At 46.2% G+C, this 19,406-nt stretch overlaps 1 protein-coding gene across 1 annotated transcript in view; it reads right to left on the bottom strand.

Annotated features, from left to right (window-relative positions):
* The window catches only part of TRERF1 (transcriptional regulating factor 1), a 207,427-nt gene extending 189,659 nt beyond the window's left edge, over window positions 1-17,768 (bottom strand). The window contains exons 1-2 of the mRNA XM_040249682.1: window positions 17,205-17,768; window positions 16,694-16,778 (exon numbers count right to left, since the gene is read on the bottom strand). The gene's annotated coding sequence lies outside the window, so the exon portion shown is untranslated. The remainder of the gene's footprint in view (window positions 1-16,693; window positions 16,779-17,204) is intronic.
* Window positions 17,769-19,406: the final 1,638 nt, after the last annotated feature.

Raw genomic sequence — 19,406 nt, 5'->3', positions numbered from 1 at the left:
ATTATGACATGTGTCTGTGTGCATGCTCAGTCACTCAGTCGTGTTTGACCCTGCGACCCCATGGACTGTAGCCCGCCAGCTCCTCTGTCCATGGGATTTCCCAGACAAGAATACTGGAGTGGGTTGCCATGTCCTCCTCCAGGGGATCTTCCTGACATAGCGATGGAACCTGCATCTCCTTTTCTCTTGCATTGGCAGGTGGATTCTTTACCATTGAGCCACCTGAGAAGCTTCCATTATGACATAACTTCCAGTAAACTGTCCTGTATAGAACAACCATGAAAGGTAAATAAAATACAAAACAATAACAATAATAATAACTGTTTGCTGGTGTGGCACAGGAGTACAACGAGGCAGCTAGGACTTAAGAAGCCAAGCTCTTAGAGGAAAGGGAAGCTTCTGAGATGTATATTAGTACTAATGCTTCCCCGTAGGACATTTACCGATTTGGTAGAAGGAACAGTAAGGTGAAAGAGAAGGCAGCAAATTAAAGCTTGCAGCAGCTTCCTCCCTGGACTGAGAAGACAGAAATTAGAGTTCAGGGCCATGACAACAGAGGATTTGAGATCCCAGACAAAAAGAACACACATAAGTGAGCCCAGTATTCAGCAGCAGTTTCCCCTCAAGGTGTTGGCTGACACCTAACCCAATGTGTGTAAAAGGCTAGACTCTGGGAACCTAGCAACAACAAGCTATTAATGGGGTCCAGTGGTTAAGAATCCACCTTGCAATTCAGAGGGCACAGGTTCAATCCCTGGTTTGGGAACTAAGATCCCACATGCCACAGAGCAACTAAGCTCTGAGCCACAATTACTGAGCCCCAGGGGCGGGTGGGGGGTTGGTTTCAGCTATGTGTCATAACTAGAAAGCCCACATGCACAGCTAGAGAGTCCACGCACCGTAAAGAAAGATCCCACGTGACGCAATAAGACCTGACGTAGCCTAATTAATTTTTTTAAAAAGAAGAAGCTATTAAAAGACTTACAAGATAGGTAGAGATTTTAGTAGTTTCACAGGGGCAGGAAGACAAAATCTGGAGATCAGGGCCTATGAAGAAAAAGGGACCTTAATAAATACCCACCTTACAAGTAAGGGCAAATCAGAAATACCAAGCTTAAATGAATCAAGGTGATACAGCCTGAGCCTCTATATTTTCCATGTAAAATGCCCAACATTCAGACAAAAATGACCAAGCATCTCAGGAAAAGGCCCAAACCAAGAGAAAAATACAATCATTGAAAATAAAGATATATTTTATCATAAATCAAATATTCCCAACAATAAAAACAAACTTAAGAAGTAAATAGATGAGTTTTATAGCAAAAAAGAAACAATAGAAGAGATAGTGGGTGAATTAGAAGATAAAACAGTAAGAAAAAATATTCATATTATAGCCCAGAAAAAACAAAAACAAGCTCACAGGACATGCAGGATACCATGAAATGGTCTAACACATGTACAAAGGTCTAAGAAGATGAGAGAAATAGTGGGGCAAAGTAATATTTGAAGAACTGCCCAAGACTTTTCTAAAACTGACCAAAAAAACACCAGCCCATGAATTCTAGAAGCTCTCCAAACTCCACAGGGCTCACATACAAAGAGTACCAGCCTTTCATGCACATCATAGTAAAACTGCTAAAAACACAGTGCCAAAGGTGGGGGGAAATATGTTAATTTCAAAGGAATCACAATAAAACTGACAGATGACATTTTAACAGAAATGAAGAAGGGCAGAAGGCAATGGAATGATATCTTAAAAGGACTAATTCTATACCTGGTGAAAATATCCTCCAAATATAAAGGCAAAAATGACACTTTCAGACAACCAAAAGCTGAGAGAACTGTGACACCAGCGTACACACACATATACACACAACAAGGGGGAGTTCTCCAAATAAAAGGAAATTAATCTGCAAGGAAAGCATGTATACATCTTTACAGGGAGAAATGAAGAACACCAAAAAGAGGAAATATGTGAATTAATCTAAAATACTGTTGACTTTTAAAAAACAATGTCTTACAGGATTAAATTCTTATGATAATTTTATATTATTTTATAAATAAAATAGTTATATATTTAATTTAAATGTATATTAAAATATATCTATCTGACCTAAATTTATATTTGAATATAAATATATTTATTTTTAATAAATGTATTTATTTTATTTTAAAAATATAAATGTATTTATTTTATATTTTAATTATGTTTTATATTATACTACAATAATTTATAGGATAAAACTCTTGGGAGAATTAAAATCACAACAAGATTTCAAATGGAATATAAAGAAGATCTAAGAGTCAAAGTGTTCTAAAGAGCTTGCAATGCCCAGAAAATGGTGAAATGATCACTTCAGGGTAGATTCTTGAAAAAAAAAATACAAAATCACAGACAAAGCATTCAACTGTGCAAAGGTATATCTATTGGAAAAAAATCTAGGGAAAAAACACCACTTTTTAAAACAGAGGGTCTACCTAGATGATGGAATGAGGTTCTACCTAGATGATGGAATGAGGACTGGTTTTCATTTTCTTCATACTTTGTGGCATTTTCAGTAGAACAACTTTTCCCCTCAATATCTAATTTCATACAACACTAGACAGTATTTTCTTATAGGGGGTAAAAGTGGGCTTCGTTTTCTTATAAAGATTTAAAAAGAACAAATTCCTAGAAAATTGGACCAAGTTCCTGTATTTCTGCAGTCAATTATTAGCAACATTTATTCGAAGAATGCTGCTTGTCTACTGACCAACTATCTGACATATCCTGTGTCCTGGGCACAGAATGACTACTCACTCATGCTAGGTTTGGTGAGAGAGAGCACACCTAAGTCCTTCTCGATAAGCATGAGGAAATTCTCACTTCACTTCTGAGAATAATCCAGGTCATCTGTTTGGTCTTCCATAACAGAAATCTAAAGAGCCTGCTAAATTAACAAGTAACAGTCATCAAGCAAGAGGCAGTTGTACTCCACTTTGCAGCAAGGAAAAAACTGAGCCTCAGAGAAGGAATGCATATTGTTTACAGAATAATTCATGTTGCACAAGACAGACCATTTTTTGAAAAACAGTAATATTAGGGTGGAGGGGATGTAGCATACTCTCGTATGCCGGTAGTAGGAATGAAAATTAATTTTATAATTGTGTGAAGAACAATTAGGGAATATTATCAAGAACATTAAAAAGCACCCACTCTCCTTAACACAGTAATTCTCCTTTCCAGGAATTTAGCCAAAGAAAACAATCCAAGATGTGATCAAAGATCTATGTATATCTATGTTCCACGATCTATGTTCATCAAAGCACTACTTATTGTATAATAAATGATAAATTAATAATACAATAAACAATATTGATAATACATAATAACAAATGAGAAGTAAGGTAAATCTCTTATAAAAATGACTAGTTAAGTCAGGGGACCCAATGCCTGGTATACAGTATGTGCTACATAAATATATATTGAACACAGAATCCAAATAAGAGTATACTAAACAAGTATTTCAGAATAAAAATATTTCCCAATTCCGTGCTCATTATTTAATGAGCTAGATATTAAAGCATATGTAAAATAACCCCAATACTACTTTTAAAGCACAATATCATAGCTAATGCTTCTTGAGAATTTACTCTCTTCCAGGCACAGCCCCAAATGTTTTTGACACGTACCATCTCATCTCATCTCAACCAGTCCTAACAAGTTGTTGTTATTATTTCCAGTAACTGAAGGATCCTGGATTCAAACCCAGGCAGTCTGGGTTTGAACTTATATTAAGAACTTATACTCTTAATATACTCTTAGTCACTAGACTACACTCAAAAAAAAAAAAATACTGGATGGAAATTACTAAAATGTTAATAAGAACGAATTAAAGAGAACTTAATGACAATTTTTATTTTCTTCCTTAGACCTGCCGATATTTTCTAAATTCCCTATGATCACTATGTACTATTTACAGCCTTCTTCTCCAAAACAGTCTTATGAACTCTTTTCATTTACCATTTACACAATTTCAGTGAAAAAGTCTTAGCTCTAACAAAGCTTTGAATCATCTTTTTTTTTTTTTTTTTGGCCCTTGCAGGGTGCAGGATCTTAGTGCCCCAACTAAGGATCGAACACATGCCCCCCTGCAACGGAAGCTTGGCGTCTTAACCACTGGACCACCAGAGAAATTCCTGAATCATGTCTTCTCCAATCTGAGCCATGACATTCTGATCAGAGAAGAGGGACGAGCCTAGACTGTGGACTTCTATTCCACAAATACAGGTTACCCTCTGACTGCTGAGGTGCTGATTTTTACATACATTCTGCTTTTAATCTTCCCAATGGCCCTACCAAGTAGATGTGACTATCTCAGGAAATGGAGGTTAAGGAAGGTGAAGTGACTTTCCCAAGGTCATGAACACCACTCCAGCTCTGGTCAAAGGTCTGTCCACCAACCATCCCTCAAAATCATGTAGAACAATTAGGGCAGAGCTGAGAGCATGTTCAGGCCCAATCACTACATCCTTTGGTACCTCCATTCCCTCACTTGTATGAAAGAGATAATAACGCCTTTCTCATAGAGTTGCTTTAAGGCTTAAATGAGGTAATATATGTAAACTGGTGGCGTGTACTGCACTTATTAGGGAGCTGTTACACTTTGAAATGCATCCTGCCCCCAAACGTGCACAATGTGAGGTCACCACAGCCAGAGTATATAGCCTCATCTACTGAAAGAAAAGAATCCTCTTAGGCTTTCCTAAAGCCTGCCATCCTGGTTCCCTCTTAACTATCTCAGAGACTGGACTGATCTCAGTTACATCCCAGGCTCCTTTTCAAAACTCTCTACACAGGTTTCTTCAATTTAAGCCCCCAAAAGTGTCCTCAGAGAAGAACCTCGCACAAGTCTGCAAAAACAGAAGGCTGAAATCCCAGCCTCGGTGCCCTGCACTTCTACTCAGATTTGATCACAAACTGAGGCTTGGGATGACCCAGAGTAAGACGTTCCCTGGAGGGACACGAATAGGCGGGCATAGGGCAGCAGAGGAGGGGGAAAGAGGACAGCCACCAACCAAGCAGAGAGTGGACGGGAGTGGGGGAGGGTCCCAGTACACAGCAGGGGGCCTCAAAAGCAAAAGCGGTGCAAGGACCCAGAAGAAGAATTCTTCTTGCAGTTTCCCTTAGAAATGGAAAAGAGCATCTAAAATGGAGAGCGACCACTTCTCTAGTGGTCCAGGGGTTAAGACTTTGCCTTTCAATGCAGGGGGTGTGGGTTCAATCCCTGGTCAGAGAGCTAAGATCCCACAAGCCTCCATGGCCAGAAAACCAAAACATAAAACAGAAACAACTCTGTAACAAATTCAACAAAGACTTTAAAAATCGTCCACATTCAAAAATTTAAATTAAAAAAAAAAACTTTAAAAATAAATAAAATGAAGAAAGAAATGGCAGAAGGCCCTGACTTGGCAAGATGGCAATGCTACTTACAATATCACTGCCACAGCCCACAAGTCCAGACCCTTAGCCCTCTTACGTCTGTGCTTCCAACATTTTCCTAACTGCTCTCTCTCGCCCTGTAGGCTCAACAGAGCCAGCCTATCCTCCACACCTCTCAGGGTAATTTTTCTAATACATAAATCTGATGTGGCCCCCCACACCCCAAATCCTTCAGTGACCTCTCCACTGCCGAGGGTCAAGATTAAGCTCCAGACCATGGCACCAAGTCCCCCCTGCACAATCCTTTGCTTATTCCTCCAGCCCCTTCACCTGCAATGTCATTAACTTCCTATGTGCCAGGCCCCAGCTGGGGGCTAGGTATACAGTGATATTCAAGACACGACACAGACGAACAAGACCCAATTCATGCCTTGAAGAAGCTGAAAGTCATGCTGGGGAGACAGATACATGAGGGGAGCGCTGCAATCCAGACGGACAGGGAGACGGAAGTCCTGCCTGTCCAGGGTGTTTAGGGAATGCCTCTGGAGGAAGGGGGAGTGAGCCAGGTGAGGGGCAATGGGAAGAGCATTCCATGCTAGAAAAAGCCTCAGAACAAAGTTTGACAGCACTCTCCTGACAGAACTTCTCCACTAGCAGGAATGTCCTACATCGATGCTTTCCAATATGGCAGGCACTAGCCGTGGGTGGCCACTGAGCGCTTGACATATGGCTAGTGCAACTGGGGGACTGAATTTTAAATTTTATTTATTTTAAAATTAATTTAAATTTAACTGGACACAAATAGCTAATGGCGACCATGCTGGACGGCACAGTTCCAGTGCATTCAACTAAGGGTGATGTAAAATGAAGTCAGATGGGTAAGCCTTGAAATAGAAGTGGCACTGGAGTAAGGCCAGACTGTATGTGGCTTCCTATACTAATCAGGCTGTCAGCGGTCCCCTCCCTCTGGTCTAGCTGTGAGCACCCCTTGAACCCACACAACCCACCCACATACCACCTCTCTCTGAAGACTTCCCTCCTACTTACTATTTCTGAAGTTTTGTCTTTTTCTAGAGAGGCATCACTGTGTATCATCATACTTCTATGTTCTATATATGCTCTTCTAACCGTCCTCCACTAGACTTTGAGCACCTTCTCTTACTTGTTCTAGCACATCCAGCCACTGGAACAACCCCAGCACATGGGAGATAATCAATAAATGCCTGATGAACAAGTGAGTTATCAGCAAAGGGACCATAGCCTGGCAGGTATTGGCGGGGGAGGAGTGGGGCATTCACCTTTCTTAGAATGCCAGGTCTGTCCAAGAGGGCACCAGCTCTCATGATCACCCTGAGCGCTTTACCCTTACTGATCATCAGCATGCCTCGGGGTGGCTCTATCTTCCCCAGATTCCTAGAATCTAGAGGCCTCTACAAGGACGGTGATGAGCCAGATTTTAAAGGCAGTATGGCCTAGCGATCAGGAGCCAGTCTTTGGAGTCAGTCGTAGGTCTGGAGACCAACTGGGCAACATAGCCCCTGAATGTCCTTAAATGAGTTACTGAGCCTCAGTTTCTTTGAGTGTAAAACAGGCATCATGTCTGCCTCTTACAACTGTGTGGATGAAATGCTTGACACTCTACACGGTCAGCTCTCTATAAGCACAGGGTACACTATAAACCAGACACACTGTAAGCTCTCTATAAGCAATAGCTACCATTCCTAAAGCGATGTGGAACCCTCACTTGGGTTCCATGGGGCATGTGCAGTTCCTGAGCCTCTCAATTGGCTCTGCACGATGCTCCCGCGCCCCCAGATGCAAGGGATATAATCCAATCTCTGACTCACAACACAGTTGCCAAAAATCTCCTCAAGTTCCCAGGAGAAAATTTATTTTAATTCCCTCTAACTTTAAAAATTAAACAGTCCTCACAGCATTTTGGGGTGGCAGGGGTGAGGACGGAGACCGTGAAATCCAACAAGCCGCTTGGAAAAGGTTACAAACTGATTGGAGAAAGAAAAGGAGAAAGCAGCTGGAGGGGGTGGGGGGTGGGTGGGGACAATCCCCTGAGTTTCTGCTATTATTGAATACCCCAACTCTCAAAGCAGCCCGGCAGCCCCCTCCTCCACGTGGGCTAAGCTCCGTTAATGAGAAAGCGGAGCTCTGCCTACATTACCACAATAATGATTTCCCCGTTGCATTTTTACATGCCTGCTGCTTTATCATAGCAGAAGTAGACATATATTTTCAATAAATCCCTTCTCTCTCCTTCCTCCTCCCCAACTCCAGCTCTCCCAGTAAATGTCGCTCCCTCTGCGCCCTCCCCCACCGCAATCCCAACCCCGGAGCACAATGAGTTCCACTAATCAAAACAGAAAGAAAAAGAAAAATGGAAAAATCACAGCTGCTGAAAAACAGCATTCGCTACAAGTCAAAGCCCTCCACATTTTTTCTGCAGGCAGCATTTACTTCTTCAAGGACACAGCACCCCTCCCCTATCAGAAATCTTACCTAGAGTTGCTCCAAAGGGAGGGGGGCGGGGTGGTAAAGAAATCTAATATTCACTCTTTCCTATTTTGACTAAGCCAGCACAGACAGAAATATAGATAAGGCCTTGAATAACTGATTTAACAAAATGTCACTTATTAAAAGAGGTGGGGGGATGGGGCCACATTTGCATTTGAGAGCTCAGTTAAACCATCCCACTAAAGCCTGCCAGGCCAGAAAGGCAAGGGGGAAGCAAACATTTCTCTGGTCTGGTCTCCTTCAGCGGCTGCAAGAGCTGACCCTGGTGGCGTAGAAGCCGGGATTTCTCCCTCCACCAAGAACCGATGGGGAGAGAACCAGAGAGGCAAAACCGAAGCAGCAAAGCAGCTGGAAGCATTTACACTGTACTGTATTAACCAGCGCCAGGCTCTGTGCTAGGTGCTGGGAGGTGCAGAATTGAGTGGTGACCTAGTTCTGGCCTCCCCAGGGCAGTCTAGAAGGAGTGAAAGATACGCCCAGTGGTCAAGATGACAACAGTCCTGCAAGCCAAGGGCTGCAGGGGCCCGAGGGTATCCCCCCTCCCCAACCCCCGCAGCCCACCCCACAGTTTGGCCCAGGACCAGGCACATGGAGCCCTCAAGAAAGACTTCAGGAATGAGGAGCTGCACTGTGAAATTGTCTGAATTCCATGCTGGTCTCTAAAGAAGCTCAGACCTTTCGAAAGGAAAGAGGCCACCAAATGTACTCTGGCTCCCCTTGAAAACCCCTCAGCTCACGTGTGTTCCCTCAATTAAAACACAGAAGTGGACACGTCCCAGCACTTGAAAACCAGCTCATTATGGGGAGCCTTCAGTTGAATTTTAAGGGAGTTGGGTATCTCCCATTGTGATGACAACAGAGGGGACTCAAACAACCCTCCTACTAAAACTCCTTGGGTATTGACTCCATTATTTTTTTCTTTTCCTTTTTTAAAAAGCTTTCAAAGAAGTAGGACTGGAGGTGGTTTCCCAAAGACGAGGACTGGCTCTCAGGACAGCCTCTGTTACAGCCTCTGTTAAGACAAAGAAACCCTAGGGGCCCTCAGGAAGCCTCCCCAGGTAGCAACCTGCTCTAGGCCCAGTTGTTCAAAGGCAGAGCCTGCAGACTGAAGGCCAAGATCTCTATTACAGAAATGACCACGGAGGGGCCCCATAGAGGGGCCAGGGCTGAAAGTAGGAAGTCGATGAAGAATAGCCACTAGATCTGTTAAAGTCAAGTTTTTTGGCTTTCATCACGAAGCAGGCTTAAAGCTGTGTGCTACAGCATGAGCCAGACTATTGAATTTTTTGAAAAATGTAATGCCCAAAACATGCTTAAGTCATCTGAATATTTCCAGCTAAGGTCCTTGGAGTTCTAACCCCCAAATTCCCAGAGGATCTTCTTGGTTTCCAGGATCCTTAGCGTTTATTCTGTACCACACCTCTTATTGAATACTATATAGCATTATCTGTTTGAGGGTACACAGAATTTGGAGGCCATTCAAATTCTGGCATTAAACTAGGGCTTTGGATGCTGTGGCTTTGGACATGTGACTCTGGGTTAATCACTTATTTATATTTTTTTCAATTCTACTTCTTTAGCCTCACTTTCCTCAGCTGTAAAATTAAAGTAAAAGCTACCCCCTATGGTTGCTGCAAGACAGTTAAAAATAAGACATGCCTAAGAGGCTCTGGACCTATAACATGCTAGGTAAACACTAGTTATTACAATGACGTCATCCATTTCCTCTCTCTCTGATTTCTCGTTGATTATTTTCCCTCTCTATGAAACCAAACTGATATCGGTTGTACTGATCTCTCATAACTGACAACTCGTGTTTATTTTACAAATACAGGAAGAAGTCCCCTTATCCACAGGTGTGCAAAATCTCACTAACTTCTGAATCTAGGAGATGGGTACAGTGGAGTTCATTATACTAGTCTGTCTGCTTTTGTGTGCGTTAGTTTTCATAGAAAAAATTAATTCTAAAATATATAAATAAAGCCTCAACCTCTGAGGCAGAGGCCAGGGGTCTGATTAGTAAGAAGCACCAGTTACTTTTTAAAACTAGAAATGACTTTCCAGCATACACAGTAAGACTGAGTGCTAAGGACTGTTTTCAGGTAGACTCAGCTTTATGGAACAGTCCTCATTTGCAAAACAAATTCAGAAGGTGAATGAATCACTGCTAAGACCACTGGACCACTGTTGGCGTTCTTCCGTGGGTTCAAGGTTCCCCTGTACCAAGTTCACAAAACAAGTTCATTTGGCCCTTTGAGGGGGCAGGTCTCAAATTTTATATATGGAATCAGACCGTGAACCTATAAAGACTGGCATTTCACAGCCAGCCCTGCTGATGCCAGCTTTCCAGCACCAAGAGCAGTTTCACTGAAAGAAATCACAGAGGACTTGAAAACCCCAAACAGAAAGCGGCTCCCAGCAGGGAGCAAGAGTGAGCGTGGACACAGTGCACCGGGAGGGGGGGTTTCAGCAGAAGCTCTGGGGAACCGAGGGAAGTTGCTCATTGGTTGTCGGGTTTCACATCTAAAAAGAGATCCGGCTGAAGATCACCGCACCTCGCTGCCGCCCATGTGCCACACGGCTTACAGTTTACATTGCACTTTGCGTACATTATCTGATTCCATCCTCACAACTCTCACAGAAGAGGCGGCAGATGGTATCACCTTCTTCTTACAGATGCGGAGACAGACTTGGAGGCTGACTTGTCCAGAGCCACACGACAGGGCTGGACCCCCAACCCAGATCTGCTGACTCTCTCCTCGAGCACTCACCTGCCAGACAGACCCCATCAATGGGGCCACCGGCGCAATCTACGGCAAGTTTTTGTTTAACGCCCCCTGAAGAAGAAACAGCCCTTTCGCCTTTTATTTTTTCTTGCTCCAAACGTATGACACCAGTGCCCACCAACTTTTGAATAGGGCTGCAAAGCTCAGATGTCTTTTCCCAATTATAATTTTCAAATCGGTCCAACGCGAAGCTCAAATTACTTTAACTGAAGACTCTTTTCCCCAAGCGAAAGAATACTTTCTGTCCTCTGTACTGCTCCGTAATGCAGTTAAATGTTCAGAAAAAAACGCAGTACAATTTTCTGATGCACTCTTAACCCTTGTCGTCTCTGGCTGGTGTCAAAGCCCGACCTCAAAACCCCTGCCCAAGGGGAGTGGGACCTCAGCCTGGAGAAGACAGAGCACGCAGCTGCCCCAGCAACTCCTCAGCTTTCCCTCACTGCCACCTTCACTCTTTTCTGGATCTTCCCTCCCGGTCATCATGAAGGAAGTGTCCCTCCCTCCCACCAAGGCCAGATCTTCCCCACAGAATTTCTCAAGGACTTTTGCTCAGGCTGACCCCACCCATTGCTCAAGATCAATCCCTCCCTCTCCCTGATCTTTCCCATCATCACACACATAGGCAAGCAGCACCTGCAAACCCTTCCTCCCAGCTCCCCCTCCATTTCTCTGCCCCTCTTTCACAGTCAAACTTTGCCCCAGAGTTGTCTACACATGCTATTCCGGGGTTTTTCACCTCCTAGTCCCCTCCCAACCTCCTCCAATTTTGCTCCCACCTAATCCATTGCTCCACTCAAACTGTTCTTTGCAAAGTCGCCAGTGGCTTCCATTTTGCCAAATCTAGTGGTGACGTTTCTGGCCTTAAATTCATGAAACATTTAATACACTCCTGGCCCAAACACACACACACACACACACATACACACACACACACACACACATACACACACACACACACACAGCCTTTTCTTCTCTCTCAATAGACTCCTTATAGCACCTCATCCAGTCTCCTGGATTTAAATACCACCCTTTGGCTGATGGTTCACATTTTGATCTCTTGCCTGGCCATTCCTCTGGGGCTGGATGCTGTAACAGACTGCAAGCTTAACATCTCCATCTTGAATCAACAGGCATCTCACACTTGGCAGTGCCCAAAGTGAAATCGCTTGAGTCTCCTCCCTGGGACTCTCCCTTGCCCGCATCTCAGCAAAGAGCACCACCTGTGTGTATGCAACTGCCCCCATCAGAAACCTCCTCTTTGGGTTCCTCCTCCTCACCCTCCACGAGATCCATCAGCAAACCCTGCCCATTCTACCTTTAATATGTGTCTCACAGCCACCTGCTCCCCTGTATTCAACTCCTGTCACCTCCCCAACCTGGCCTGCTCCAAGTGCCTTTTACTGTGCTCCCTAATTCCACACCTGCCCTCTCGACCAATACCATCCCCTTTAAACATAAGTTAGGGGGTGTCACTTCCCATTACAAACTTTCAGTGACTTCCCACTGCCCTTCAATGAAACCCAAACCTTTCCAAGGCCTGGAATTCTGCAGGATCATCTGAAATGCCCTCTCCTCCTCTCCCTTATCCACCTTGCCTCTTCTTAGTCCCACCCCCACCCCCGTACCAAGTTCTTCCACATAGAGTTCCTCACCCTGCCCGATGCTCCCTGTCTTCCTCCACTCCCAATCCCCAGAGAGACTTTTTGAGGCTACTTTAAGTAAGTCCAGGTCACTGCCCTCTGTGGTTTCATCTGAGCATTTATGGCATTTTGCAAGATATATTTCTTTACATGTCTGCCTCCTCTCTGGACTGTAGAATAAGTGGTAGGGTAGGGGATGCATAGAGGAAGATGATGTCGCTTTTAATTATCAGTATATACCCAGAGCAGTAACACAGTGCTTAGGAAACAGTAGGTGCTCAATAAGGAGCTGCCAAATGTACGCATGAATAAACCAGATCCAGTTACAGCATGAAAATAACTGTTAACCTCCAGCCATTTAAGCACACAGGTTCTTTTTCCCCTTCCTCTCTATCAAAAAAAAAATTTTTTTTAAGTGTTACTAAACCAATAGCTCAGTATATACCACTCATCCCCAGCTTGTCTTCCATGAGGAAAAACCAAAAATCATGTTTCTTCAGTAAACTCAAATTTACCAGAAGTCCCTACAAGCAGCTGCCTTGAGAACTTAAAACATTTTTAGACAAAATCCCGGAAGTTTTTTGTTGTGTATTTTCTTTAACCCAGAGGAAAAGTTTATTAAGAGAGCCATGGAATCAAACTTACATAACCAGGACTATATTATTCTTTAATATGCCACAGCACCCTAGCTGAAAAACACGCCAATATCTCCAGTTGCTCTAGTCTCCCCCTCCCCACAAAAGAAATCAACTAAGTTTTAGTCTCCCCTTTATTTCATTGGTTCCCCTCTGACATGCAAATTCAGAAATATTATTAATCCACGAGATTCCAGCTGATTCTCCTCCCTAAATCACACTTTCATGAGGTCATAAATAAAATGAGCCGAATTCAACTGTTTTTAGAGCAGGACAGTCAACACCCGTCTCTACTGCCTGAGGTCTGAACCACTTGTCTGGATCCTTACTTCTCATGTCAATGCTCAAAGTCAATAAAAACATCAAGAGCTTTTCCCCCCAGAAGTGCCTGTGGTAAAATATACGTTATTGCAGAAGGGACAAGTAATACAATATCATTATTATGAACCTTATCACAAATACATGGCCAAATCCCAGTTACCCACTTGTGAATTCTCCACAGAAAGTGGGTAAAGCCACACTGGGTGTTCTGGTCTCCCACTCCTCCCAGGATTACCTCCCCCTGCTGCCTGGGAATAACAGCTCAATTAACCTTAGATCTGACCAGGCATAATTAGGCAGCTGAACCAGTTGGCTGGAGGGGAAAACTTCCAAGATGAACCGAAATTATTTTCGGTGTCTGGGATTAATGCCCCACTCTTTATTAGCACATATAATTGGGAAATGCACTTCCCCCACCACCACCACCGCCCCCAGCACTTTTTTCCCCCTAAGACAAAGTATTTCCTTGCATTTGACAGTCAAGATTACCGGGCCACTCAAGAGTCCTTTTTGGAATGCCAAGGTATAAATCCACTCTCTCCAGGAGAAGACAAAAAGAGAAGTTAATCAACGCCCAAGTCCATGAGGCAATCTGGCCGTTGGCCCAGGAAGAGACGGACTGTGGAGATCTCTTGAGACTTCTCTCCACAAGACCGAGTCACAGAATTTCAGAGACGGATGCAACTCACGGATCAAACCATGCATTTTTAAGATAAAAATTCTGAAGCCCAGAAATGGTTAGATGCTGATAACCTCCCCACTTTTCTTTCCAGTGACCCTGTCCTCCTGGCCTAAGAATCAAACCACCTTAAAAGTTCTTGTTATTTTACAGTTACTGTAAACTGAGCCAATGGCTGAACACAAGACAATTTTACCATTTCCTGATTAATCAGCTTTATAGAGAATTCTCATACTTCCCCCCCAAAAACCAATGCTTTTGATTCTTAGGACCAAGCCACCCATCAGAGCAGGAGAAAAAGAATTTTAAGTAAGTCTTGTTTCTGTGACCACATATTTTATTATATAAGCAGCAAAGAACACTACAGACTGTCGCCTCTTTTACAATGAAAGCTCCTACCTCAACAAAAACCACAGGCCCAAGTGGGTTAAAAGAGGCAAAACTGAGTACTTTCCACACAGTTCATAGAACAACTGTTTTCACAGCAAGCTCACATAAACGCTATGTGATATTAACACATGCCTGCTATGTGGAAGCCTGCTTACCAAGCTGTGAAAAGACCCATGCTTACTATGGAACCCGCAAAATTAATCTTCTCAGTGCTCATAAAGCAGAAGGGAAACGCTTTTTTTTTTGAGATGTCAAGCAGGCTTCTCAAACAATTCTTTGGCGAAAATGGACATGCCTAAAAGGGCGGAGCCCAAAGAGGTGTGTCATTGCCTGTATCAATTCCTATAAATCAAATCCTGACAATATTTTTAAAAGAATGAATTATGATTCATGGGCCTTCAAACCTTTATTACCACAAGAACATTCTCAGAAGAGGGAAAAAAAGCTCCTGTGACTTGATTAATGGCCAAAGCAAGACAATAAAATAAATCTCATAAATTAAAAAAAAAAAACTGAATGACTGCTCTTGGCTTCAAGGGTAGACATGTAAATAATTCCTCTTCCCTGGGATAAACACACATAAAGATTTTGTTTACCTTCCCAGCATATACATCAACCAGACTCAGATTTTCAGCAGGGGAAAAATAATAGCTAATTTGTTTAACGAATGCCTAGTTAGGAACACTTGATAAGTGGCAATAATATTTAATTCCCAACTAACTCAACTCTCAAGCTGCCAAATATCAAATTCTCAATCTGGAAATCTGATGACAGGAAGGAAAGAAAAAAAAAACTCTCCATCAGTAACATGTACAGAGCTCATTTTTTTAAAACAGATTTTTTTTTCCCTGCTAGTATTGAGCTTGTCTATAGAACTGCAGAAAGCTTAACCAACTTTATTTAACCACATTGCCTACTGTTTACTCCCCGACTCTTCTAAACATGTCTTGGTTTGAATCCCTGATGCTAAAATTATCCTGACCAAGTTAAAATTCCTAGCATATTTATGGTGGTAATCATTTCATAATGTATAAAAATACTGAATTGCTATGTTATTCAACTAAAACTAATACAATGCTGTAAGTCAATTATACTCCAGTTAAAGGATAATAAGGAAATAAATAAAGCTCCCAGCATAATAAAGGTAGCTGACAGCCAAAGACCTACAACTCATCTGCAGAAACCAGTAGGCTGAGGACCAAGAAAAGAGGCACAGAGAAGCAAAGAGGGCAGGTTAACTAGTTAAGCGCTGATGACTCCTCCTTGTTATCCTTCCACTGAGCACCAAAACCACATTTTCCATCACCAGACTGCTTTCCTGAGACAGTAAGTGATGCAGGAGGTTGGTACCAGTTGGGACAATGTAAAACTCCTTTCTTTCAATGTAAAACTGTGCTCCATGGCCTGCTAAAAAGTGCAAACAGCCGGCATTTTTAAAAGAACTCTTCAGCCATCCCTGGATCCGTCATTCCTAAGCATCACTTCCATGCACTTCAGGAGACAGCCGGGGCCATGCTGTTAGCAACCCGCTTCAACACGTTCACTTGCCAAAGCCGCGTCTAGCGTGGGGAAGAGTTTCCACAAAGCTGGCTCTAACGGGCCAGTCGAAGGCACACGGAGGAACCAGAAGTCATTTTCTTTTAACCTAAGGATGGCAGGCGCACATGCTCCAGCCCAGTACTGGCCAGAGGCTGCCCGCCAGGTGCTCTTGGCCTCTGCCAGTGAATGGGTGGTTTTGTGCTGTTTTTTAAATACCTATTTCTTTAGACCACCAGCAGTAACTTCTCAGCCTCCCCGAACTGAAGTTGGGGAGTGAAGGGGTAGGTTTACTCCCTTATACAGTTCTCCCATCTGGGTGGCCACTTTAACTTCTGGGGAGTACCCAGCCCCCGAAGAGCCCACAGGAGCGTATACATACACATACGCATCATGTCAAAAAACCCAAAAAGCACATCCCTAGAGTCCTGCGGTTTCTTGGCTGGAAGAATGAAGGCCTTATAACAGCACAACCTTCAATTGCAAGCTTCACCACCACCATCACCCTTTAAGCTGGAGCTGCCAATTACGGCGCCCACCTCACCCCTCCCCCTTTGCTGGGATGCTGTGCAGCGCAGAGAGGGGAGAGGTAGAAGGGAAGCAGAGAGGAGGCCCTGCGAACATACTTTAAGTAAAAAAGTGGGGGGAGACGTCTCCTAATCCATCCCCCCACTTTTTCCTTCCCCTCCCCTGTCTTCTCACGGAGCATCCCCCAACTAATTTTTTTAAAAATGTAACTTAACAAGCTTCCTGCCTACCTTGGCTGTTTCTGCAACAAGTGCATGGGCAATCCGACAAGAAGACCAGTCTTCGCCTGGGGGGTGAGATGAGGGGCGAGCAGAGCTGATGGAGTAATTTCAATATTAATTTATGTCAGAGCCGCCTTCTCGAAGCGCTACTCACTTACAGTACTGCCCTCAGCCTGTAAACAAATATCGCTCCGCCAGGAAACATACTCCCAGATGCAAGCCCCTCTCCCCAACAGGGAACTTGGCCCTTCGTCCCCCCACCCCACCCCCCGCCACCCAACAGCGTGCTTCCCCACCCCGGGTAGGAAGCGCTGGGTTTCCAAAGCACCAACCCAGCAGCTCCGCCACCACCCCAGCAAGAAACTTACTCGGTCCGTCTACGCCTCCACCCTCCCTTCAGGAAATCTACTCTCCATATGCATTCAGCCTCCCCGCAGGAAATCTGCTCCCCCCTCCCCCCTTCTGTATACATGCACCCCTCCCTCTCCTCCCCACGCGCCCTCCCCGGCCAGAAACTTACTAGCGAGCAAGCGTGCAGGCTCTCCCGTTCCTGGAAACTTACTCCCAGATATAGCGCCCGCCAGCCCCCTTTCCCGGCCCTGCTCCCCTTCCTGCCCTCCGCCGCAAGCAACTCCAAACTCTCCGCATCCAGCCACTCTCCCTCCCCGGTGGAAATTTGCAGCGCGGGGCCGCGCGCGTGCATCCACCCTCCCCTTCAGGAAACTTACTCCCCATCTGCATGCACCGCCTCTCAGCCATCGCTTAGAGGGAAGGGGGTGTGCTAGGGAGACAGAAATACATATGTATCTCTCGCCCCTCCCCCGGCCGCAGCCCACTCGGGGCCGAGCCGCGGTAACCTGGCCTTACCTTTTGCATTGCTCCCCACCCTCGCCCCCTCCCTCAACCCTCCTTATCCGCTCCCCGGCGCCCCCCTTTTTTCACCCATTACCCACCCCTAGCAACCGTTCCCAAGCTCCTCTCGGCCTTTTTTTTTTTTTTTTAATCCAGGATGCAAATTCCTCCCCTGTCAGCAAATCGACTGTCAAATTATTTTCTTGCAAAAGGAGAAAGGCGGGGTGGGGTGGTGGAGGTGGGGGGGGGAAGCAGAAGCAAAAAGGAGGGGGGGGCGGGGGAAGGGAGAGGGACAGAGGAGGGGAGAGATATCCCTCCGCAGAGCTGGGTCTGGCCGCGGGCGGGGAAGCAGGAAGTAAGGTGTCCAGCGCCTCGGCCGGCGGGTCCTCCGCCGCGGCCCCCGCCCGCGCCCCCTGTCCCCCGGGGCGCCGCGCTCTGGCGGGCGCGGGCCGCCCGGCGCATTGTTCGCAGCCTCCCCGGCGGTGCGCTGTCGACCTTATTATGTGTGCTCTGCTTGTGCGTGAGGTTGCACCTTTTGTAGGCTGGCGAGACTCTGGACGAGGATGGGGCAGGGGGCGCAGACCAAGTTGCTGCCCCGCGCGGGACCTGTCAGCCCCGGGGTGTGGCAGAGTCTCCGACGAGGCCGGAAAATCGAGGCCCGGGAGAAGGCGGCGTGGCCGGGGAGCTGCCGCTCGAGACCCGGACCAGTGCAGGATTGTTTCCTGCGTAGCCGTCCGGGTTATTTTAACGCGCTTTGCAGTCTAACGACTGGGGTTTGGGTTTTCTGCTTATTTTTTAAGGGGTCGCAGAGATGCCAAGGTCTGGGTGGGCTGCGAGGAGACGGTCTGCACCTACCCACCACTGCACCCGGCCTCGATGGGGCTGGGAGAGGGGCTGGGGCTCCCGGGAAGGGGCTGGAGGTTCGCGAAGCGCGCGGCTCCCATCCCTCCGCCCCTATGGGGGCGGGGAGGGGGTGCTGCAGTCGGCGCTGGAACGGCAGCCCTCTGGGGAGGGGTCTCCATCTCCGCTGCGCAGCAGGCCGGGGAGGGAGGTTGCCTAGGAGAGGGGCCGGAACCGGGCGGCGGAGAGGAGGGGAGGGGGCGCGGGTGCCGCCGCGGCGCGCGCTCGCCCCTCCTCGTGCGCCATGACTGTGGAACGTGGTGCCGGGGAGGAGGGCCGGCCGCCGGGGGCCGCCCGGGGCTGCTCGGCATTGGTGCGGAAACCTGAGCCGGGAGCCGCTCCTCGCTCAGTCTCCTCCTCCTCCTCTGCGGGGGAAACCGCTGCACCCGAGCCGAGAGCAGCTGCGAGCAGGGGGCAGGGCGCGGGCTGAAAGGCGAGCCAAGGGTTCAAACCTCGGCGGCGTCAGGGGGGCGAGAGCCGGACAGCCCCCTGGTCCCTCAGAGGCGCAGCCGGCCTTTCGGTCCATCCTGGGACGCCAGCCTTTCCAGGAGGAGGCTTCACTGGTTCAAGGGAACGTGAACCAAAGATGGTTGGGTGGTACAGACCACCTCGAGCCGGGTAGGGGGCATCGCTCTCGTTGAGATCCCACAAGAGAGCGAGTGCTTTTTGCTCCGGAGAAAGTTAAACCATGCGTTTTTCACTATGGGAAAATCGTCGCTCCCGTTACCCCAAATCTTCGGGCAGCACAAATAAGGTGCTCCCGCTCCCCGGCCCTTCGCCACTGTCCCCCACCCCCACCCCCACTCAGGCGCCGGGTGTGGACAGGGCGGGGGAAGGCTATATGGGAGCTTAAAGCATGAGGTCATGGGCAGAGAAGGCTGCTGCCAAAAGCGGCCGAGGTTTTGTGTATTTTGAGGGGTAACGGTTCTCCATCTTCAGCAGTGTTGAGTTCTCCCGCATAACCCTATCA

Source organism: Oryx dammah, unplaced genomic scaffold (genome assembly GCF_014754425.2).
Source record: "Oryx dammah isolate SB20612 unplaced genomic scaffold, SCBI_Odam_1.1 HiC_scaffold_11, whole genome shotgun sequence".
NCBI classification, from domain to species: domain Eukaryota; kingdom Metazoa; phylum Chordata; class Mammalia; order Artiodactyla; family Bovidae; genus Oryx; species Oryx dammah.
This window is presented reverse-complemented; position numbering and strand designations above follow the sequence as displayed.